Source organism: Calonectris borealis, chromosome 11, assembly GCF_964195595.1.
Source record: "Calonectris borealis chromosome 11, bCalBor7.hap1.2, whole genome shotgun sequence".
Classification (NCBI taxonomy): Eukaryota; Metazoa; Chordata; class Aves; order Procellariiformes; family Procellariidae; genus Calonectris; species Calonectris borealis.
The window spans coordinates 1,777,113-1,801,523 of NC_134322.1; the positions used below are offsets into that span (position 1 = coordinate 1,777,113).

The 24,411-nt window shown below is 56.7% G+C and overlaps 1 protein-coding gene across 2 annotated transcripts in view; it reads right to left on the minus strand.

Moving 5' to 3' along the window:
- CORO2B (coronin 2B) overlaps window positions 1–9,607 on the minus strand; it is a 44,317-nt gene extending 34,710 nt beyond the window's left edge. For both annotated transcript variants that reach the window (XM_075159695.1, XM_075159694.1), the window contains exons 1-2: window positions 9,357–9,607; window positions 2,042–2,131 (exon numbers count right to left, since the gene is read on the minus strand). The gene's annotated coding sequence lies outside the window, so the exon portion shown is untranslated. The remainder of the gene's footprint in view (window positions 1–2,041; window positions 2,132–9,356) is intronic.
- Between the last annotated feature and the right edge of the window lie 14,804 nt (window positions 9,608–24,411).

Consider the following 24,411-nt stretch of genomic DNA (forward strand, 5'->3'; position numbering starts at 1 on the left):
CCATTTTGGAGCATTTTCCCCCCAGGAAATCTTCTGGGGGAGACAAACGAAACCTCTCCTGGGCCCGTGCGCTGAGAAGAAACACAAATCTCACGCTCGTCAATAAATTCTGTAAACAAGCACAGTTTTCCTCCCACTCTGTTTTCCAACTCCTTCCCACCCTGTGAAGCTGGCGGAAACACCCTGATGAAGCACAAAGTGTTTCTGGCCCCCGGAGCTGCCCTGGGTCACTGACCACAGGATTTTACTCTCTCCCTCCTCCAGCTTCTTGGAATAATGTTTCCTTGAGGGCACAAATATTGCACGCTTTTTCTCAGCTTGAGAGGTTTTTAGGAAACTCAAAGCGGGGAAAAAAAGTCAAAAGTCTCTTTTCACGTGTTGAGATGAGCGGGTAACGGAGCCAGGCGCTCGTCCATGGGCGTTATTTCACATCGCATCACACGTCGTCAAGAAGACTGAGTCAAGAGACTTGGTCACAACCGTTTTTTCCCAGCCAGGATCCAACAGTTTTAAGCAGAATAAGCGGGGCTGCCTGTATACCAAGAGAAAGCCTCCGGTGGGAGGACGCCATAAGTCCAACCCCTCCTAAATTCACTTGCTTTTTAATTGTAAAGAGGTGAAAAGCCACACGCACGGGTGTTAAAGGGCTGGGGGGCGGTGGGGAGCAGGGCGGCTGCCAGACCCCATGGGTAAGAAACGGCTTGGGAAGATGCTATCTGGTCAGCGAGGGTAAAAAAATCGGGGCAAAAAGGACTGCGGGGAGCACTAACATTTCTACTTCTGTGATAGCCCCAGCTTTGTATGGAACATGAACCACAGAAACTTATTTATCCTGGCAAACAGGGCTTTTCTAAAGCAGGGAGATAGTGCATGGGTGAGCAGCCCAGACACCTCTCCCTCACTTGCTGTTTTCCACCCAAAGACCCCAAAAATTTCCCGGGAACGAGCACCCCAGGGTGCATGGGGCAGCATCCCACAGCCCAGGCTCCGGCAGCTCCTTTCCCTTCCCAGCCGCTCCCGCACGGAGCCATTCGTTCCTGGACAGCTTACAAAACCGCAAGGGTTTTTTGGAAGTTTATCCCAGTTGGGGGCAAAAGTTTTCCAAAAGAGAAGAAGGAAAAAAAAAAAAAGAAAAGAAGAAGAAAAACAAACAGTATCTTCTAAATATTTCAGGCTTCAGAAACCCGTTTCCTGGCCAGCGCGAGGAAGTGCCAGAGCCCGGGTGGATGAAGGTCACAGGACGGCCGGGGCCGGGATGCAGGAGGCACCGACCCCCCCGCTGCCAGCCCGCGCGGTGCCCGCCGGGGAGCTGGAGCCCGGACAAGCCCTGCCTTGTGCGCCGGCTCCCGGGGAGGGGGAAACCATCCACAGCAGCGAAACAGAGATTTGTTATTCAGGCACAAACAAGAGCCCGGGGAAGCTCATGGAGGAATATTTGCGATATTCCCCCCCATCCCAAGATGTCCACACATTCGCCACAGCCTCAAATCTCGCCTTTTCCCTATTTTTCCTTGTATTCTAGCACACGATGCTCTGGAATCAGGTTTCTTTGCATTTAATATAATTGTGAGAGCAGCCAAAGCGACTCTCTTTGCCAGAGGTTCGTAGTGAACCGGGAGGCGTAGGAGCCGGCGTCCCGCGGGCTGAGCTCGCATGGGATGCTCGCTGCACGCCGCAGCCTCACCGGTGCTCACCCAAGCAATATTTTTGATTTTTGCACTTTCAGCTTTTTGGTCACTGGTTTAAAGGACTCAGCATTTCCACCAGGACTGAGTCTTCCATGGAGCTGCTCTCTTCCGACGTATGGAGCTTCTTTGGGGTACAGGGTCACGTTTTGGGGGGAGGAGAGCTGCGGCAGCTGCTGCACTCCTCTTGATAAAAAATGCTTTTCTGGGCATGCACCCGCCTGCCCAGCTATTTGCAGAGCAATTGGGGATGGCACGGAGGGGGTGAGAGGGCTGCCATGTCCCTGGGCTGTTTCCATCCCTCTCCGGTCCCCCCCGGGGTCCGTCGGGGCGCGGGCGCAGCGCGGGGTCCTCACCTGCCCTGCTCTGCTCCACGGGCTCGTCGGGTGCCTCCTGACACCCAGGGACGGACGCGGGGCTCAGGGAACTGTGGGCGCTCCTCGACCCTGGAAGAAAGGGAAACCCTTTGGTTACAGCAGCACCGCTGCCGCCTGCCCCAAACCCCCGCCGGGCAGGAAGCCTGAACCTCGGCTTCACCAAACGCACTCGAGACATGCTGGGTGCCAACATGCACCGGGGTGCAGCCGCCGGCGCCAGCACAGCTGCAGGCAGCTAATTCCCAGGGATATTAGGATTAGCTCCAGCCCCCCGCTCTCGTCGCCGGCCCCCAGCACCACCCGGCAAAACTGCTGCTTCTCGCAGCTGCGAGCAGGGATTTCATAGCATGGGCTGAGCAATCCCTCGTTCACCGGTGGGGGTATCGAGCCCCAAAGCACCCGGTGCAGAGGCTCTGGGTGCCGGCAGCCAGCGTGGGGATGGTCCCAGCCTGCCTGCAGCCACGGGACCCCCAAGCACCACAGCCACACTCCTGGTGCTGCTGGCACGGATGGGTCAGGATGTGGCCCCCATCACTCTGCGAGGGCCGGTGTGCCTCGGGCGGGCGCGCAGAGAGAGCCCTGTGCAGGGACAGAGAGATTGTTATTCTCTGGGGAATTTATAGCAGCTATTGTACAGGCGGAGAGCAGGGATGCTCAGAGCAGAAGGCAGCCAGCGCTGGGCTGCCCGAAGGGACGGCCACGGCTGCAAAGGGACCTCATCCCTGCATTATTAATGGCTCGGGCTTCGGCGACAGCCGCAGCACCCCTACAACCCCGGGAACCAGCCTTTTAGGTCCTTCCCATTACCAAAACCAAACAGCATTAACCCTGTGACAGCGATGCCCCGTGCCAGCATCCCCCAGTCCCCAACGCAGGCACGTGCACGTCCCCAGGCTGGCCCCAGCAGCTTCCCCGGCTGTGCCACAGGGCTTTTTGGCTGGAGCGTGGCTATTCCCCACCCTTCGGCGCAGGAGGTGGGTGAGGATTTTTCCATAAGGCCCGACAGCTTGTTTGAGGGATTTGCACAGCAGATTGTCAGCCGAAGAAACCACCACTCTGAAAGGGGAAAATCCAGGTCCGCATCCCATCAGGAGGACGGGGGCTGCGGTCGGCACCCGGACGGGGAGGGCAGTGCGTTGCAGCTTGCAGGCACACCTCCCGTCCCGGTGCTGAGCAGTTTCTTTGGCCGTGCTTTTACGTGAGCATGGAGCAACAGGTTGGAAAGCCTCATTTTTGGTGCAGCAAGGCGGCTGTCCCCCTGCCCTGCTCGAGGACGCCCGGGTTTCCCATCGAGCAGGGTCCCTGTGGTGCTCACCAGCTGCGTGCCGTAGCGTGACCCCAGTCTGGGCTGGGCTCCGAAGGGTTTAGCCCTATTTCTCTGCTCTCTGCAGCACAAGCAACGTCTCGGCTGCCCCAGCACCGCCCCGGCACAGCCTCTCCCCGGGCAGTTTTGCTCCCGGGGCTTTTCACGGCGATGCTCGAGGCTCTGCAGACCAACTCCAGCCGGAGAGCCGCAGCGACGGGGCTTTGCCAACAGCTTTGCGATGAACAAAGGAGCGCGGGATTTCTGGGAGCTGAGCTTGGCGCTGGTCCCCTCCCAGTCCGGGAACGATGGGATTCACAGATTTGTGGGGGACTCTAGCAGCTGGCTCCGTCACGTAGATTTTGCCTGCTGCCAGATTTGGGTAATTACACACTGACTCGGGAGATAGGAATCCAGGATTCGACTCCTTCGAGCTCTCTGCTAGCTGGGTAATGAATTGAACTATTCATCATTTGATAAAATTTCCATGAAAAGAAGAAGAAGGAGGGGGACGACCCTGCGTTGCATTCGCAGGGTATGAATTACAGCGCCCAGCGAGCCTGCTGGCCGCAGACGGGCAATATTAAAGCGCCAGATTAATGCTGCATTGAATCACAATTAAAACTCATTAAAAAGCCGCAGGCCAGACAAGTTGCCTTTGATGAGAGCAATACTTCTTGAAACGGGGAGCTTCCATTTTTAGACTCAAAGCGGCCCGTTAAGCTTGTTCCCAACCCCCAGACTTCCCACCAAAGCTGAAGATCAGTGCACATCCACACTGTGGGAGACAAGGGGACTCCTTCTGTACTTCATTAACAATTCAGCACTGCCTGCCTTGTTCCATCCCGGCCCAGCTGGTGAGCAACGCGACCTCGTTACTCCCTTCCAGTTGTGGCACCAGGCACCACTACACGATCTCCTCCCATCGCTGCAAAGCAGCTCCTCCAGGAGAGCCACCATCCCTCCGCACCTGCCTCAGACCACCTCGGGAATCCATTTTGCACAATTAATTACTCATGAGCAACGTCCGTCTGGGCAGCCCAAACGAGCGAGGCTGTTCCAACTGCCACATTGCTGAGACCCGACTAAAAATATACGGATTTTAAGGCAGCAAGAGGCAGAGAAAGCTCCGCTCCTCCCGCACCCTCCGCGGGTTGTTTCTGCCTTCACCACTGCCTCCGTGCCCCTCTCCCGCCGGGAAGAGCATCTGCCCTTTGTCACAGCGCTGTGCCAGCGGCTCGCCGTGACACTCGGTCCTGCGTGGGGACCTGGCCCCGCTCCCCGGTGCGCACCCCTGGCTGGGTTCAGGGTTAAAGGAGCCCTATTGATCTGAACACCGCGAGCAAAACCCCATGCAATGATAAATCCCATTGATCTGTTTGCTGGAGATGTTGGTTGGCTTGCACCTAATCCATTAACATCAGCGTTGTTAATATTATTTGGAGCCGTTTCTCAGGCACCAGAGCACACACAGTGCTTCATCAAATCCATTTTTAGCAAACCGCCTAGAGAAGACTTCACCCATTATTTCCCCAAAACTAAAGTCAAGCTGTGCTGTCCAAAGCCTCATTCCTGCCAAGCCCTTTGCCCAGCGCCTTCAGTCAAGCTTCCTATCCATTGAACCAGTATCAGCTTTTCCGCGGGATCAGCATTTGCCCCAGACACGCTGAGTCTGCCCTTACCGCCGGGGCCGAGGACGCTGCCACGCGCCCTCAGAACGTCACTTCGGCCGCCGCCACGGCCTTGTAACCTGGCCTCCCAGCCAAGGGCCCCTGCGGTAATTACTATTTACCCTGTTAGGGCATCATTTATTTACTGCGTTTGATCACACAGGCCATAGTTGCAATTTTCTCTCTGCATTTTGGTTTTGGCTGCATCTGCTCGCTGAGCGATGAGGATGAGCCGTTATCTAGGCGGCGTGGCTCGATGGCTAATGCCAATTAATAGATAATAAAGCCAGAGGAGACCATAGGATAATTCAGGCTAATGCACGCCGCGGGACCTCCCAGATGGCATCCTCTTTTAAACTGCATCTTTTAGAAAAACCTCCAGTCATTTTAAAACTACATTCCCAAAATTAACACGCCCCCAGGCCCCCACTAACGTGTGTTCATGGTTAATTATATTTAGGGCTTTGGAAACAGCCTCTGGCGCTGGGTGGGAGCTGGAAGCACCATTGACGTGCCAAGGGACTTCTGCCATGCCTCTGCCTGCCAAAACACACCCAGCACAACCCCTGCTCGGAGGTTAAATGCGTCTAGCCCCTCCCTGACCGCAGGATTCCCACTTGCGTATCCCCAAAGATCCCGTTACCCTTTCGATGGCAAATAAATCCGGCGAGCCCAGCCGTGGGCTCTTTCCTCCCGCTTCTGTTCTCCATCCTGTGACTCACATCCCTTCTCCCCCGAGCCCCGCGCCGCCCGCCCGCCATCAGCGCGGCTTTGTGCTCTTCCTGCTCGCTGGTACAAAGCAGAAAGTCATCCGGGGTGAGGAATTACTCACCCAGCCCTGGTAAACCACAGCCATCGAGCAATTCCCCATTTGCCGTGAGACCCGGGCCTGCCAGCACTGTTTGCCTCTTGCTTTTGTAAGCAGGCTTTAGCTTCGTAACACGGAGCCTCTTCTTTATACATAATGCATTCGGGCTGGTTTTCGGTTTGTAAGCGACAGCGACCAACCCAAGCCCCAGACCCTCGCAGGACCAGCTGGCCTACAGCAGGGATGAAGTTGCCCCTGATTCCTACAGCATCTTCTCAGCTGAAGGCCACCACCTCGGTGGCTCTTATTGCAGAGCTTGGAGAAAGCCCTGGCATGGCAAGGGCATGGCAAGGCATGGCAAGGCACAGCATGGCACGGCACGGCACAGCATGCAATGCAATGCCACGCCATGCCATGCCATGCTGTGCCATGCCGTGCAATGCAATGCAATGCAACGCAAAGCAACACAATGCAATGCAACGCAATGCAATACAACGCAACGCCATGCCATGCCATGCAATGCAAAGCAATGCCATGCAATGCAACGCAATGCAACGCAGTGCCATGCCATGCCATGCAATGATGCCAGGGAGGTGTCACAGAGTTCGGGCAGATCCCCGAGCGTGAGGCGTGGGCTTTTTTTGCATTTCAATCCGTCCTTCTCCATCCTATTTATAACCTGCTTAAACTCTCCTGCGTAGCAAACTCCCCCAAAAGAGCGAGGTCTGGGGATGCGCTGTGGCTGCTTGCATTTCTTCCTGTGGGAGGGAAGGGGGTGGCTTGGGACACGGATGAAACCAGCTTGTTTCACATACTGACAGCAGATATTTCTGCCCCCTCCTTGCCTTCCCCCAGCCCCCCCACACACCCCAAGAAAAGCTTTTTGTGCCTCCCCATGCCTCAGGCTGGCACTGGGATAGCTCTGCCTGGTGTTAGGCACCCGGACCTGATTTTCAAATCAATTTTCCTCTACGGATTAATTGCTCAGGAATATTTGCAAAGTTTGTAAAATCCTACCCATGGCTCCTGTTTCCAGCACTGCCTGGGAAGCGGCCCCAGTGTGGGAGGAGTTGTTGCAGGAACGCCGTAAATGCCTGTCCCTGGCAGCACTGGGAGCTGTGGACTTTACTGGTTTTAGTTAGACACCTGCTGCTGGGCAGGATGCAAAGACCCCAGAAGTCCCCCAGGGCTCCCCCCTTCCCCTGCCCCACTATGGGAACACACGCACGATTCCTCATCCCCAAGCCCCCCCTTCGCCCCCGCCTCGGGGTGCTGGACCCTTCCCTGAGTCCTCGCCTCGCACTGACTCCTGGCAGCCAAAAACACGCAGGAAAAGCATCTCCTCTCCCACGGGTGCTCATGCCACTTTCTTTTTCCCCCACCACATCAGCCTGGGCCATGCGTGCCAGCCTTGCGCCAAGGGGATGGACCGGTGCGTGAAGGACACGTTCTCCGTCTTGGGGTCCGTGTCCCGACCTGCCTGGAAAGACCCCGGCGCTGAAGCCGCGGCAGGTCAGGAGCCTGCTCTTGGACTTTCTTTAGCTTGCATCAGGACAGTCCATATTGCAGGAAATAATATCTACAGGGTGTATTAGAGCTTTACATCGCTTTAATGAAAGCATACTCTGCGCACACGGTATAGCTCTTCCCAGTTTACACCTCCATTCCCCAAAAATTAACAGCAGAGTCCTTTTCCGTCCTACTGAAGGTGCTTTCCTTACAGCCCTGCGGCCTTTTCTCAACGTAGCTCTGAATAAATCAATTTGCACTCAGAAAAAAATCTGTTAATGAGCACTACAATTTAGTCAGCCTGGCTTAAAACTGTGGCACTTGGTTATCAGTAAGTTTGTAGTTCTTCCAACCCATTTGACCTTTCAGGTCCACGCAGCAATCCCTCTCCCAGCACCCAGAATTGCTGAAACACACTTTTTCTTGAACACAGATGCTGGTGGGTTTGTCGAGCTGGCAGGGGCTGCGGGACGGCACAACGCAGCACGAAATACCCAACAACAAATGCAAACGCTGGTGACCACCCAGCAAAAGCCAAGCAGGCAAAATGCAAGTTATTTGCTAAGGACAAAGACGGGAGAGAGCAATTCCTCCCCAGCAGCCTCTTCACTGGGGAGCCTGGCCACACACCAGTGTTGGCCCTGGAGCATCTTCAGGCTCGTTGGACGTCCCCAACACATGTCCCCTCCCGCCAGGGAGGCCAGCGATATTTGGGGTGAAAGGCAGCAAACAGAGCACAGCTACCACTTCCCTCCCCGGACATGTCCCACTTCAGGGCTCGGAGAAGGACCACAACAGCTTCAGTTCCGTTTGCTTCCACGCTGCATGCACCAAGCTAGTTAATTCAGCGCCATGCCCAATGCCCCGGCAAGTCTGCGCTACGGCCCCGTGAGCCGTGCCACAGCCCGGATCAGCGGTGTGGCACCGAACACCCGCAGGGACCCCATCAGTCCCGTCCCCGGGATGGCGACCGCAGCCCACTGAGATCCTCCCAGCTGTGGCCAGACCCTGCCCGCTGTGGGGCCAGGCAGCTCTTCACTCGGGGGGCTTCCCGAGATAGGGGGGCTGCTGTTTCCCCTCGAGTGTATGAACCATTAGACTCATCGGTACAACCACATCCTCACGTCGGGGCCGCAGAGGAAGCGGGAGGGCTTGGGCCAAGCAGGTCAGGCTTGGACCGCTCTGCTCCCAAAGTCCTACGGCTCCCACAGTCCAGAGGTGGCCCCTTTCCTCCGGACACTGCCATATCACGCACTAATTCAGCAGGATGCTGCATGCTCTGGACCACCCCGGCAGCAGATTCACCCTGGCACAACCCCGACCCGCTGCGGGATGGGGCGAGTGGGAGGTGATGAACTCGGCTCCCTGGTATGAGGGATCATGGGGACGGGGAGAAATGGGCAACAGTCCTCAGAGAGCAAAACCTTCCCCTCTGCAGCAATTTGGGAGAGCAGAGCGCTCAGGCTGAGCCAGCAGACGGCTAGAGGGCAGATTTGGGGGACCAAAGCGGCTCCGCATCACCTCCCACACCCAGCAGCTCTGCTCGGGGGGGGTTTGCTCAGCCGCCGCCGAGCCCCTTCCACCCCGCAGCCCCCCCGTCCCGCTTCTTAATCCCCCCCGAGCCCCATTCCCGAGGTCTCCCCCCCCGACAAGCCGGCAGCCACCTGTAGAGGTCTGGGCAGCATCTGCCGAGCGGCCGCGGAAAGCGGCTTATAGCGGGGTCCGCCCGCGGGGGATGCTCAGCCCTCCCCCGGCTCCAAGGGTTAAAAATGCAGCACGGCGGCGGGCCGGAGGGGCCGAGCAAGAGGGAAAGGCGCGAAAACAATTAAAAAAAAAAGACAACAATAAAATAAAAATAAATAAAAAGGAGCAACCTGGGCGGGGGGAGGCGGTGGCCGGGCCCCGCTCCGCAGCGCCCAACGCGGCACCTTGCGGGCAGCGGGGCGGGGGTGGCACGTCGCGGGGGTCGGCACAGCATCCGAACCGGGGAAGGCAGGTCCTTACCTTGGTGACAGTCATGCGGGAAGTCGCGGAGGGGTGAGAGAGCTCCGCGGGCGGCGGGAGGGGCGGGGGGGAGAGAAAAAGAGGGGGTAAAAATAAGAAATAAAGAAGAAAAAGGACGCCGGGGGGTGAGGGACGCTGCTGCTGCGTTTTCCCCGCGGAGGCGCCGGCTCCAGCGGCCGCAGCAGAGCGCGCAGCCCGCAGCCCTCCGCCGCCCGCCCGGGCGAGCAGCCGAAGCGGTCGGTCCCCGGCGCGGCGGCGGCGGTGATGTCAGCCCGCGGCGCGGTGACGGAGCAGCCGCCTCCCGCGCGGGGGGGGCCGGGGCAGGCAGGGGCAGGCGGGGAGGCCAGCCAAGGGGGGGGGAGCGGGGCGGGGGAGAAAAGGGCATTTTTTAACTTTGCCAACCCGAGTTGCCCGTCCCGGGGGCGGGAGCCGGGCAGGCACCTGCAGCCCCCCCCCTGCCCCCCGGTGATGCGCAAGGGGATGGCGGCCACCCGGGAGGGGCCTCCCTGCACCGAGGTCCAGTGGTGACCAGTAAGACCAGTGTGTATAGGCCGGGAGGGCAATAGCTCTCCTCTCTTAAAGCAATAAAAAGAAATGCGGGTTTCTGGGCGCTGACTGGACGACAGGCTGCGTCGCCAGCTTCTGCAGGGCGATTGCAACCAAGTCAGATTTTATCATCGGCTTTCTGCAGCGGGAGCTGGGGACGTGCTGCAGGGTTCGCACCTTGCTGCTCGGTCCCTCCTGGCTGGGCATTGTAGTAGGGTCCTATAGCACCCATAAGCATCCATCCATGTGCTTGTTTCCCTTCACATACAAAGTGATTTTTTTTCCCCCTATTATAAACAGTGACAAATGACGACACCAGAGACCGCTGCTTTGTCCCAGGGCTGCCAGTCCTATTTTCCAGGTGAATGAAGGGTGGCCCAGAGTGGAGGTGGCACTCGGATGCACAGGGTTACTTAGGACTCCGGTGTCCCACCGTGCCGCTGGGTGCCCGGGTACCTCCACAGACCGGGGCCCAAACAGCTGCCACGAAGTCACTGATGAAGGAAAAAACACCACTGAGCAAACCGCCCTCCTGCCAGCACCGACTCAAAATAAATTCAGGGGTGCAGGGTCCCAGGAGGCACCGAAGCATCCCTGCTAGCCATGGCCTGCATTGCCAGGCCTTGCACCCTTGCACGCCCTTGCACCAGCCACGAAACACGTTTTCTCACATTTTCTCACATTTTTAAAGTTCCCCATCATTGGAGATGAGAGAAATACTACTCAGAAAACGTAGCATTTTGGCTCTTTGTCTCCTGGTTACATGGGAATGAAACCAGCAGAATAGAGCCCAGGCACAGAATTATCCAGCTGTTAGATTAGATGTTGCACCAACTTATTTTATCGTTGCTGAATTAAAAATACTGGAGGCCAATACCAAATGCATTTCCAATTCCCCTTAAAGAAAAGCACGCTGCCAATAAACAAAGGATTTCCTTTTTATAAGGAGATTATTTAGCCAAGAGTCTGATGAAAGATTACTGAGTTTTATTCTAGTGCCGAACCTTCCCATAACATATTAGTGGACCTGATAACAAGTGAATACCGAGAGTTGAAAAAAAAGTCTGTCCTCTGATGTTCTTCTAAAAATCAACTCTGCTTTTAAAGACAAACCGTGTGCTGTGAGCTGGACTGGAAACTGTGAGAAAGGTTAATGCAATTAATGTAGAGCTAATGACATTAACCAAGCAGAAGAACCACTTCTAATTCCCGAACCACCCAGCGATGACTTCTTCCCAACAAAAACCCCATTTTCTGGGGAGCTGGTGACCAAAGCGGGAGGCTCAATGGGGACAGAGATGATGCTTGAAACTAAACAGAGCTTGGGAGGGGACCGAGACAGGGGACATCGAGGCCCAGATAAGCCAAACAGGGAGAAACCGGGCTCTTGCAAAGCCTTAGAGAAGCCGCCACGCCCCGGCTGCCATTGCTCGTGCCATGGAAGCAGCAGCGCGCGGGGCCACTGCGTCTCCTGTGCTCGTCTGGAGCCACTGGGATTAATTAGCACCAATTAGCTGATTGAAACAACTTGCTTGGAGCGATGAACTGGGACAGCCGGCGAAGGTAGGGCGAGAAGGGAAAGGCTGCTGGGAAAGCATGCGTTGCTGGGTGGCTCCTGGGGGCCTGATCCTGCTGATGGAGGGAGGCTACAGCCACTCAGCCTCCCCATACGGTGTTAAACCCCAGCACCCCTCAAACCCCAAATGCTGCTGCTGGGGGGGAGCCCAGAAATGCTCCTGTTGGGGAAAGGGCTGGGACCCCCTTTTGGGATGGAGCGGGGAGGACAGGGAGGGCTGGGGGACGCAGCCCCGCCAGCCGAGCCCTTGCCACGGAGCAGGAGGGATGCTGGCGGGGCTCAGCCCTTGCTGGGCTGGGAAGGTGGGATTTTGCAGCGATGGGGAAGCGCAGCAGTGCTGGCCCTGCCGAGCACGGGGCAATTCCTTGCCCCGAGCGCCTGCGCTGCGGCTGCCCTCCAGCAACGCCGCGGGCTGAGGGCACCCGTTGCAGCGTCTCTGTACGAGCCCCAGCAGAAAATGGCATTAATGGGTGCATGGGGCACCGCTGAGAGCTGGTGGGGGCTAACAGGCCCTTAGCTTTGCCCCATGGCTGGGAAAATAGCATGGGCTCCTTGTTTCACCAGTATAGCACAGCAACTCCAACCCCAAATCATCCGGCTTTTGGCAGACTGGAAAGGATTTTATTATATTTTGGATCAAAATTAAGCCAGTGATAGATTGCAAGGGCTTTGTTACTTGGGTTTTGCTTTAAAGGTTTGTTGGACTCCATTCAAGCCCCAGACTGGACTTGCCCTCCTGGGGGCTGAGGAGGGGAGTGTGCCAGGGCTGTGCAGACCTGCACCCACAGCACCCACTCTCCTGCTGCAGCCCCCGGGGAAAGGGAGATGCTCAGCGCCTGCAAAGAGTTAAAATCTCCTGCTGGCACGGCACAGGATCCATCCTGCAGAAGAAATCAGCATCAGGGCTGCACGGGGAGGATCACTCGGTCCCCGTGCTGCATGCGTGGCTTGTGGGAACGTGTCTCCCGTGGCCCAGGAAGATGTCTACGGGATGGCCACGGGAATACTCCGGCAGAGCTGGATCAGGCCGTGCAGCCCCAACGCCGTGCAGACACATCTGCTGCAAAGAGCTGCCGAGCAGAGCCCTTGCTGGAGGGAGCAGGAATTTCCCACCCGCAGCGCGTCCGTGGGTGATGCGGAGAGCGGTGCGGGTGCCACGCTGCCTCGCCGAGCCGCCATGGCGGGCGAGGAGCTCTGCGGGTGCCAGGGGCTGGGGCGAGGAGCGGCGGCGGGGGTGGCTTGGGCTCCCTCTCCCGGCTCTGCGGAGATAAAATTGGTGCGTGTATCGTGGGGATGGGAAGCTCGCAAGCCTGTGAGCACAGGCCGGCTGCGATGGATGGCGTGGGGACAGGATGGAGGACACCGGGGGACCCCAGCGACACTGGGGGGGGCATGTGGCAGTGCACACCCCCTGGGGCAAGCAAAAGTCCATAGCCATTGCTGCCGCAGAGCAACCCAGGCAGACAGATGCTCAGGGGCCTGAGCTGGGCTAATTAACAAAAGCCCTCCCAAACCAGACTGGGGGGGCCCTGTGCCCCCCCACCTCTTGCCGCGCAGCATCTGGAGCCCACGCGCGGAGCATGGCTGCGTTTCCGTCCTTCCTGCCATGCGGCTCATCCCACCCCTCTATTTATCTGTGTGTTTAATTTACTGGCACTGCTGAGCGGGAGGAAGGAGATGCCGCCTCGGTGGATGTGAGCAATTAAAGCAAGTCGTCGGGATAATTGGAGCCTGCCTGTCTGGCTGTGCAGCGGGGCAGGGGCTGCGGGAAGTGCATGGCTTAGAGTGCCCATGTCCAGGAGATTTGGGACGTGTAACGCTGCAGACGCATCTCTGTCTTCAATGCAATACACCACCGTGCTCAAGGAAAGCTCCTGAGAGAAATATTGCCGAACCCGTCCGGAGAGACTTCATCAACCCATTACTCACTACTTGGCTTGCCTGAGCCAGGCTCGGCTCTGGGGCAAGCTCCGAGGTTGACCTGGTTACACCACGGATGAGTTTAGCCCTTCATTTGATGAAACTCTTGGAAAGGCACATCTCTACTGCACCAGGCTGTGCTTGCGGACATATGAGAATAATAACGAAGCCGCGCTGTAACACATAATTACTGTGTCACCAGAGAGCCCTGGTTATGAGATGATTCATGAATGGAGCTGGCCAAGTTGCTTGCTGCAAGCCCATGATGGCTGTGCTCTGGGGATGCAGGTCAGGCCCCAAATCTCCTGCACGAGGTGTCTGCCCGGCTGGCGGGGAGACGGGACCGCTGGGTGCTTGGGGCTGGCTGGGCTCCGTTAGCACCGGAGCGCTGGAGGGACTGACCGCGACCGATGCTGCCCTCGGAGGTGGTGGTCCCAACGCTGCCATGAGCATGAGCCGCCCCAGAGGCAGGTGGAACAAGTCTTCATGTCTTCCAGGTCCATGCTCTTTCTCAGCAATGACATTCCCTCTGAAACGAAGGACATGTAGTCCTCCCTTAGCAAATACTTGATTCTTAAGGAAAGATCCACTGACCTGGTTCTTTGCCTCATCAAAAATAAGTTACAGCTCTCAGAGACGTTCCCGTCGCTGGACTGGTGTAGTAGGCGGCCAAAGCTGAACGCATTGTTTGCGCTGGCTAAAATTACATTGAAATAAATATAGCATACATACTACACACAGTCTGTGCATGGCAAATTGTCCTGGATTATCCCCAGAGTTACTGCAGCTGTGAATTATACGGAGGTTAATGTTTGGATTTCATACCAGATAATTTATAGAGAAGTCCAGGGACGGGCTTTCATCTGCTTTGATGAAAGTTCATCTGGAATAACAATACTTGGTAGAACCTGGCACTTGGACCGCACTGAAAACCCAAGCCCTTCTACTTGAAAGCAAGATGTTTCCATTTAAAAACACTGTTAGCAAGAACAAACATCTCTCTATTACTGACTCTCCTTGCTCTTCCCCTCCGCTGCAGTCATCTGGTTCAGATTAGTCCTGGATAAGGTCCCGTTTTGCTCAGGGAACTAGGAGGGGAACTTGGAGCTATTTCTACTCATTTCAAGTATGAATTGAATGTGGTGCACAAATGAAAACGCAATGAGCTCCAACAGGCGAAGGGAATCAAAGAGACATGGCAGCTCCTCCTGGTGGAAAATCACTTCTGACGGCACGGGAGATGGAGGGTGGGAGCTGAGTTTCCCACCTCAGAGCGGTGCAGCCGGTCCCCCGTCCCCAGGCGACCGCCAGGACCGGTAGCGATGACCCCTGGCAAGGGGGAAGCTGTGGTTGAAGTGTGGGTTTGGGGGAGAAGCCCAGCTCGGTTCGGCCGGGCCAGCACCGGGGTCTGGTGCTCCTCTGCGCTGGCTGGGAACAGAGGGTCCCAAGCTGCTCTCCTGGCACCCGTCATCTTCTCACCCCAGCGGGAAACTGCTGTTTTCTCCAGCAAGGAGGAGGGCCAGCCTTCCTCGCTCACCTCCCCAGCGAGGGTGCCAGCAGCCTCTACCAGCTGGCTGGGAGGAGAGCCCTCCTCTCACGAGTGGGAAAAGCTATTCCCAAGAAAAGCCAAACAAGAGGGAGCCTCTCAACACCAGCAAGTTAAATCCAGCCTCTTCTTGTGGCTTGTTGTTTACATAGCGCCTGTTTACAGCCAGCTCTTGCCATAGCTGCTAATTTGATAGCATGTGACGGATCGCAAACGCTTTGCAGAAGATGACAGAGAGAAAAACAGCCGTCGTGTCAGAAGCTGGAGCAAAGCAAGAGAGCCAGGGCGAAGAGCTGTTTAGATTTTGGGTTGGTGTGTTTTGGGGAGATAAAGAGATAAATACAACGTATTGTGTATCTATATCCCCCTTGGGGTGCTCACAGCTTGACCCTGCCTGCTGTGCTCCTTCCATGTGTGTAGGTCGGTGGCTGCTGCAGCACTCGAGCACCGGGTGTGTGATGCAAAGCACCCGTGCAGCCACGCCGTCGCTTGCCGCAGCGAGGGGCGAGCTGCCTGCCGCCGGGCGGCACAGCAAGGAGAGGACGGTCACGTAGCGCAAGCGAAGACCTCAGTCCCCCGGCCGCAGGAGAGCGATTCAACGCGTGGCTGAGCTGATGGCAGCAGGGATGTGCTTGAAGTTAACTGCGCGTCTGTGTGTCCTCCCTCGGGGTCGCTGCCTGGACGGGGGTCTGAAACAGCCCGAGCTCATTGCAGAGTAGCAAAGGTGCGAGTTACCCGTAGAGGAGCCGCGGTTCTTCTATTGTTTCACTCTACCCAAAGAAAACTGAGGATATTTAGGTGTTGAGATGGCATTTGCAGCCCGTGAAGCCCTCTGCACTCAGCTTCACCCGGTGCCAGCCAGCCCAGAAAGCCTGTCCCTTGGTGGGGACGTTGCACCAACGTCTCGGGGAGACGGACTTCGCTGGAAACGCAGAGCTGATCTCCACCTCGAACCTGTTTCAGCCTGTCCCTGGCCTTGCGAGGGGGCTGCCCATCCTCACCTGCATTTCCCCAGCTTGCAGCAGCGCCTGTCACCAAGCTGGTGGCTCCTGCGGTGGCTCATCACTGTGCCCCACGCTGAGCGTGCCTGTGCTTTGAGGCATTCCTTCCCCTGCATCTCAGCACACCAGTATCGGCTGTGATCTGTGGGCTCTGGGCTAACTGGGGTGGAAAACACCCTGAGGTCAGCAAGTTTTTCCAGCGCTTTTCAGGAGGCGGCCGGGCTCTCGCTGCTAAACCGGGAGTTTGGGCTGGGGGCGCAAAGGCCTTAAAAATTATTTTTAAAAAGAAGCTCTTTGAAAGCGTTCACTATCTTTTGATGGGCTGGGCATGTGGTGGGTTTGGTGGCTCGTGTCCCAGCAGGGATATTTCCCGTGACCTCTTGGACACGCAGCTCAAGGACAGGTTTGCAGCTTCTCCCGTGCAGTATCACTCTCCGTGTTGACAGCTCCGGCCATGGAGACGTTGGCTTCCCCTCGACCTGCCTGCCCGGACCATATTGGGTTCAAACCATGCACCGAGGTCCAGCCTCAGCCTCTCGACTATCTCCTGCAGGGGCTGTTCCCGACCCAGCAGCATTTGGGTACCACGGGCCCCACGGGATCATCTCAAGAGGTTCCCAGGGTCTTAATATTGTCCCCATAGAGAGAGGTGCTGGGTGGACACGGGGAAGAGCAGCAGAAATGACAAGGGGGTGCGGTGCAAAGTCTCTCAGTGGGGACCCGAGCCGAGCCCCTGGGAGCGTACGGGGAGCCAGTTCCCTAACCCTCATCAGTCTGGGTCTGCCTGGCTCAACCTCCGCTGCTCAGACAGGCAAATGGCTGGTACGGATTTCTATTTAAATAGAGTCCAGATTTAAGGCTGTGCTAAGTCACATCTCCTGCTGGGGAAAAGCTCACGCTGCATTTGGAAACCCGGAGGATACGGTGGCAGGTCGGAAAGTGGCCGGACTTGGGAGCTCTCTTTGCAGCACGGAGGGCATGGAAACGGGACTCCATCTTAGGCAGAACGTCCTGGCAAGAGTCCTGGGCTGCGGGAAGCCAGCCCGGGCAATTTAAGAAGGGTTTTCCACAGCTCGCGTCTGTTGTTTGGTGAATGTGTTTGGCAGTTGCCTCCAACATGCATTTTAAAGGGAAACCTGAAACGCCTGGCCCACTTGCTCTTTTTCCCCTAGCAGCATGAGCACCCCCAAGTCTCCCTGGACTCAGGGGCAGCGGGGATGGTTGACACCGTCGGGATGGGCAGAGTGACCCGGTCCCCTCCATCGCTCCTGCTGACCTCCATGGGCGACCTGCCAAGGATCCCCACGATGATCACGTCACCCGAAATGGGATCTGCTCCCCAGCTGGAAGACCCTTGTGCAATACTTGGGAAAGGGGCTGGTGAAGCAGCAGCTGATGGGACCCCACCAAAGCCCCTTGCTCCCCCAACCTGCAATTCCCACCCGGTTTGCCAGGATAAGCTGGAGAAGGGAAGTGCTAAGAAATGAGCCCCAAGTCAAGCATTTCACCAAGCGGCTTTTGTGTGTCATCTTCTTACAGTCCTTCATTTTGGGGGCTGAGTCTGGGCACGCTGCTGCATTTTTGGGGTCCGAGCCTGGGGCACTGCAGCATTTTTAGGGGGCTGAAGCTGGGTACCACAGCTTTTTGGGGAACGCTGAGCCAGGGGCACCACAGCGTTTTGGGGGCTGAGCCCAAAATGCACTGCAATGTCTTTCAAGGTTGAGTCTGGGGCACAGTGCAGCATTTTGGGGGGCTGAACCCAGGGTGCAGCACAGCATTTTCAGGGGCTTGAGCCCAGGATGCACACCACAATGTTTTGGGGGGGCCGAGCCCAGGGTGCACTGCTGCATCTCGGGGGGCTGAACCCAGGGTGCAGCACAGCATTTTGGGGGCCTGATCCCAAGATGCACCCCAGTATTTTGGGGGGCTGATGCCAGAGCTCACCGCAGCATTTCAGCGAGCTGAACCCAGGGTGCACCCCAGCGTTTTGGGGGGCTGATCCCAGAGCTGACCACAGCATTTGGGGGGGGGGGGGCTGAGCCCAGGATGCGCCCCAGCTTTTTGGGGGGGCTGAGCCCAGAGCTCACCGCAGCATTTTGCGGGGCTGAACCCCTGGTGCATCGCAGCGTTGTGGGACCGAGCTCTCCACAGCCGCAGCACCCGCAGCACCGGCGGCCGCGTTTGCCCTCTAGCGCCGGGCGGCCGCATCCCGCACCGGCCCCGTCCCGCACTGGCCCCGTCCCGCACCGGCCCCGCGGGCACACAGCACCCCCGATCCCCCTCTGCTCCGGGGGCTTTGCAAAAGCGATCCCGCCCAGCCCGGCCCCCCAGCGGGACTTGCCCGGGTGCTGCCCCAGGCACCCTGGGGAGGGCTCGCTGCCCCCCCCCGGGGGTCTCCCCGCGTTGTCCGCCCCACCCCGTCCAGCCCTGGAGCACTGACCCAGCGCAGCCCAAACCCCACCCGGCTCAGGCACCCCACATCAGCCGAAGCCTGTGCCGGTGGCGGTGGGTGCCTGTGCCACAGCAGGGTGCTGGGCTGGGGCTGAGCCAGCTGCGGTGCCAAATCCAACAGCATGACTCCGTGCAGGACCAGGGGTGGGAGAAGGTGCGCAAAGTCACCAATTTCCACCAAAGCCATGAAATAATTATATATTTTTATCAAAATCCATGGCGCTCTCCCCCATCACCCCTTATTTTAGCCGCAGGAGGACAGGGCTTGCAGCATCAAGGCTAAATGCCCATGTGTTAATCGGTTGGGGTGCTGAGCCCTCACAGGGGACAGGCACCCCAGCAGCGTGCCAGCACGGACACAGGGCTGTGACAGCATCGCATGGGACAGGACAGCACATGATGCACAGGACACACCAGGCAGAGCCCTGGCAGCGATGCACCGCGACACCGACCAGCGCTGTGTGCCTGGCACAATGGCTATAAAGCCATTTACATTCCTAGAGCTTTTTACAAATATTTTTGAACAAAATAAATAAAAGCAACCAGAGCACTGCCCAGGAAAGCGTGACCAAGGAGCTGGGACAGTAGGGTGCGTTTCCAGCGACCAGCAGCTTCACCAGCTCTGCCAGAGCTCAGCTGTATTGCACAGGCGGTAATCGCTGACCTTGAGACTCGTGGGGATGGAAGCCGCTGGGGTGCTTGGCCGTCTGCGCCCTCCCGTGCCTCAGTTTACCCAGACAAAGCATGGAGGCCTCTGCCCTCCAAGCACTGACTCTGGGCAAGTGTGGGGTTTCTGCAGTGCTCTGGGAACATGGGCTGGACAATACTTCACACCCCCCAAAAAAAAATAATTTCTGAGCATCATTGCTAGCAGCTACGTTTATTTTCTAAATCCTTATTTAAACGCAGGCTTTTTCTGCCCAGGAGGGGCGAGTTTTGGTCCTACTGCCTGCAGCCCCACGGCCGAGCCAGGGAATGAGAGAAGGCGACCCTTCGTGCATAACACACGGAGAAAGTGCATCAGCTCTCGCCTCTCCCGGCAGTTTTTAAGAGGCTGTTTGACCCCCCTCCGGTGCCAGAAGCGCTCCCAGCCCGCCCACACACACTGCACACGTTTTGTGCAGCTCCGGATTAATTTTCTGGCAAATGTCAGCAGGGTCCCGTTGGAAACGTGGGTTTGGGGCTGGCGATGCAGAGCCCACTTCCGCGGGGTGACTCACGCTGGAAGCACAGCCGTGCGCAGCGCACCTCTCGGCCAAATACTGCTGAGAAAAGGTCTCTCGCTGCCGCTTCGTACCAGTTTTGTCCCTGATTCTCCTTCCCTGCTTATTTTTATCACCTTCTGCTGCGGTTGCTGGTAGGAGAGAGCCGGTGGGAGAGCTCAAACAGGGAGGCTTTGGTCAGCTTTGCTGAAGCATGGGCGCATGTCACAAGCTCTGGCCGTCCGTGTGCTCAGCGCCGGCTGGGCTGGAGCCACCTGGGTCTGATCCAGCCCAGCAGCTGCCGGAGCCAGAGCTGGCCCCAAATCCTGCCCTCTCCCAGGGGATGCACCAGGCAGGGCCCTCCCCTCCGGCTTGGGCACCCTGGGCTGCTTTGCCTCCCTCTGCCCCCCACGTCCCTGTCCCCAGGGCTGCTGAGGGAGCACCCCAGCACCTCGGTGGTCCATTTTGGTGCTGCAGCAGGAGTATGCTGTCAGCTGTGAGTTTAAAGATAAATGAGCTCATTAGGCTGCAGGTGCTAATTAGCAGCCTTTGCTTAAAAGAGCTGGACCAAGGGCAGTATTTTGCTGATGCTGCAAGGAGTTGTGGTGTCCTACAGCTCCCCTGGAGCTGGAGTCTGTCCTGGAGAGACCCCAAAGTCTTTCTGCCCAGCTTTGCACCCAGAGCAAAAAGTGTTTTCCCAGGCTGGATCCATGCCTCTGCTGCTGTGAGGCAGCATCCCTTTGCCCGCCTGTGGATGGTGCGTGGTGGACCCCCGTGTGCTCCTGTGAGACTTCTCCCACTGGTGGCACCTCATGGAAGAGATGACCCAAGTGGCCGTGACGGTGAGTGAGCAGCCCTGTGCAGGCAGCCTCTGCCTGGGGTGAGTGCTGGGGTCTGCTCCAGCATGGGAGGTGCCGTGCACTGACCCTGGGATTTGTCCCGGTTGGTCTGTGGCTGTTTAGCAAAGCTCAGCTGTGTCTCTAGCAAAGCCTGCTGGACTCTACCGGGTGCTGCAGCACCCATGGGTGCCAGGTGGCTCTGAGCACTTTGCTGTTGGGGTCCTGGAGGCCCAGCCTGGCCCTGGTGTTGGTTATCTGCATGGGTCTGCCCATGGCCTCTGCAGAGGTGGCTTCTCCTCTGGGCAGCGCTGCACGGTCTTGCTGCTCTAGGCGGTGTTAGAGAAGGCTGGAGCGAGCTCTTAGCTCTCGCTCTGGGGGCTCAGCTCTGGAGGATGCCACTTGTGGGGGCACCAGGTTAGTGATTGGGCTTGCTCCTGTACGTGCCATGTAAATGTATCCCTGGGTTAGTGAAATGAGCCCTGGGCGTTTCCCCAGGCTCTGCAGGCTCCTCGCTGGCTCTGCCAGGGTAAAGGGGGCTCTTGACCCCCGCTCGGATAAAGCCAGGCCAATGCAACTCCTGCTGTCAACATCTCAGCTGCTTGCTGGAAATACCTATTTCATCTCTCAAATAGGAGATCTCTGTATGTAGAGAGAAACACCTTAATCTCTATTCTTGACTTGCTCTTAATTAGCATATACCTCAGTTTCCCTGGCTCAAACGCTACCTGTGGGGCAAAAACCCCAGTGCCACCCTTGCTGGTGTGTGTCCCCCCAAGGTGCCCATGACCATAGGGCTCAGCATGGCAAGCTTTGGCAGGGGCTGCTGCACCAAACAGGGGCTGCACCCCAGTCCAGGCGTGCTGTGCCGTGCCATGCCGTGCCCACATGCTTGCTCCACGGCAAGGCATCGTGCAGGGCTGGGGACACCGAGCAGCCCCAGGAGGTGGGACATCCCCCTTCCTTTAGCCGGGATCATCTGCGAAGGGCTTTGGGGTGGGAGGAGGGTGCATGCTACGGCCCAGCTGCTGGTACGGGGTGACTTCCCACGAGTTCCCTTCCTGTGAGCAAGAGCGAGCTGGCGCCGTGCCCCCGCGGAGGAGCAGGCAGGGGAGAGCTGCCTGCAGGCAGCAGGGGAGCCAGCACGCTCATTTTTTACTTATTACATGCTTTTCTGTGAATAAACTTGGGAGTTTTAATAGCAATATTGTTTGTATCCATCTGTGAATGTGCACACATCTAGGAAGAAGAGAGTAGAGAGAGTTGAAATGATAAAACATGGGAATTTGGGGATCTGGGGGCTCCCCAGGTGCTTTGGGGCCAGTTGTGCTGATAACTGGGTTGTTGTCCTGTTAGAGGGTCCTGGCACAGGGATGTGAGTCCTGAGTCTTAAACAGCTTCGTCCTCCCCAGAGGTGCAATAAACTGGAAGGAGGTGCAGGGCACAGCCTGCCTGCGCTGCACAGCGAGCTCTCAGGGATGAAAAAATGGGCTTTTAATTTCAATCCTGTGCCATCCTTTGCAAGGAGGTCAGGAAAAGGCTGGTTCTCTGAAGCGTTGACTGCTGCCACCTTCGCACAACGTTCCCCTGGCCCTGAGCTGGGAGAGCTTTGCAAGGGAAATAAAAACACCTCGAGCATGAGAAAACCCTGCTGCCAGGCTACGGCAGGCTCACTTGTGGTGTTGGGGAGTCCAGAGCAGCTCCTAAAATGCCAGAAATATTTGCAAAATTTCTTTTTAGGGTGTTCTAGCTTTGCTTTGTATTTCTCATGCCCAGCCCAGCGATGGATGGGGGGGGGGGTCTGGCTGCAAAACAGCCTGGGTAACCGTGGGGCTGGATCAAAGGCATTCACATTTGGTCTGGGCCCACTTAATGCTTTGAAAGGTGATGAAAAGGGGCTGTATGCATGTGTGTGAAGTGAAAAATACTGCAAAAGATTCCTCTCTATAAATCCCCACAGCTGAAATGGGGGCCCGGGACAGGCTGCCAAGTGCTGCAGAGGAGAAACCAATCCACCCGCTCTGGTTTGATTTTTCTAACAGACCTGGGTGAGCACAGCAGCAGAACAATAATTTAGAGCTCCCTAAATGGTTTTCAGGTGTGAGTAGGTAGCATAACATGGGCTATAACACTAAATGAAAGGAATAGCTTTGCTTCCATAAATGTATTAACAATACATCATACTTACGAGTAATAGAGACTTGGCTACATAAACCAAGACTTTTTTACATGATAGGAGTATGGAAAAAAATTTGAAGTAATTTTACAGTCGAGAGGTCCTGTAGTGATGGTTATAGCAGGGTTTCTGGACTGGAGAGTCCAGGTTGGGTCTGCATCTGGGGTGCTCGGGCATCGGCAGCAGCTGGGGGATGCAGGTCCTGCCATTTGAGTGCGGTCCAGGTGCTGTTGGGGTGTCCTGTGCTGGGGTAGCTGTGGAGCAGGGTGAAACGTCACCGCAGCCCCTGCCTGGGCACCCTCCGTCCCCCGGGTCTCGCTGAGCTTGGAGCTGGTGGGTGCGCCGTCTCCAGCAAGGACCTGACTGGTCCCAGTGAAAGGCGGCTGCTGGAGGAAGGGTCCCTGGCTGTGGCCCTCCCCAGCTCGCCGAGCAGGGGCTGCGGGGTCACACCACGGGCGGGACGCTGCCTTGGCTCCCTCCGTCGTGGGGGTGGGATTGGGGTGAAGGCTGTTCAGCTTTTGGTGCAGGAACCAGCCCTTGTTGCGTTCCTAATACAGAGCTGACCTACGAGGACCGGCTCCCTCGGGCTGCAGGTGTCCCACCTAAGCAGTCATTTATAAAGTCAGGCCAAGTTTGCACCCAGGCTCCCTGACACCCTGCGGTCTCCAGCCAGTATTTGTGTAACTTCCCGACACAGTTCTGATGGTGTTGGGGGAAAAAGCACCTTTAAACGGTTTGGCAAGTCCCTCCTCATTTTTAGAGCAGGGGGAGTGCAGTGTCCGGAGGTTTCATGACATCATTTGAGGCGTTTTTTTCCCTTCCCCTAATAATAAACAAGTATGTTCGCCATGGGGCTGGCTCCCCTCGCCCTGACCACCTGCGCGACTTACTGCATCTAATGAAACACATGTTTTCCCAGCAGTCTGGCCTGGAGGAAAACGTCTGCAAAATGACATATTCTTCTAGTTACAGTTTGCAAAATTGTATTTATTTTTTTCTAAAGTGCTAAATATAGCCTCCTCCAGTCAGGAGCAGGACAGCTTCTGCCGGCGCCGGGGTAGGAGGGAGCAGAGTAGATGTGCTGCAGTGCTGGCGGCAGCCGTGGAGGAGCAGGAGAAAGGAGAAAGTCTGCTTTAATATGGGTAGCACTTGCAGGCGGCGAAAGTTGTCTTTCCTTATTACATGCTTAATTATAAAGGAAGCAAAGGGGATACTTGTGAATTCTCACGTTCAGCTGCGCTTGGCGGCTGAGCCCAGGGTCCCTCCCGCGGAGCCTTCCCTGGCGTGCGTCAGCCCATCCCGCTGGAAAAGGCTGGTTTTAAAAGCGAACGACGTGGAAATAATTAAAACTCCAGGTTTATAAGATGATTTCAAACTTTTAAAATCTGTAACTATTGAAAGATGTTGAGAGCTTTAAAAAAATGCAGCATTTTACTAAGGAGCCATTTGCACCGGGAGCATTGGCAGAAGTGGATGAGGGCACCGATTCCTGGGGTTTTGAGGGCTCTGGAAAATGAGATTTGCTGAAGTTGCTGTTAAATTATATAACATCCCTTTTTTTTTTTTTTGATCTGAAACCGAAGTCGTTTTTCATATTAGACACCAATGTCAACCTGCGTGGGATGAGCGGAGCGTGGCACTCAGCTGTGCTTCACACCGGGCTTTATTCCATCCCAACAGCATCCTGACATGGGAAGAGGTGCCTTTGTACATAGCACTTGACTCCACCGCAGATATGGCATGCAGATGGCATAGAAAAATCTCTATGTCCACCAAAAGAAAGATCTTATAAATCTGTCAG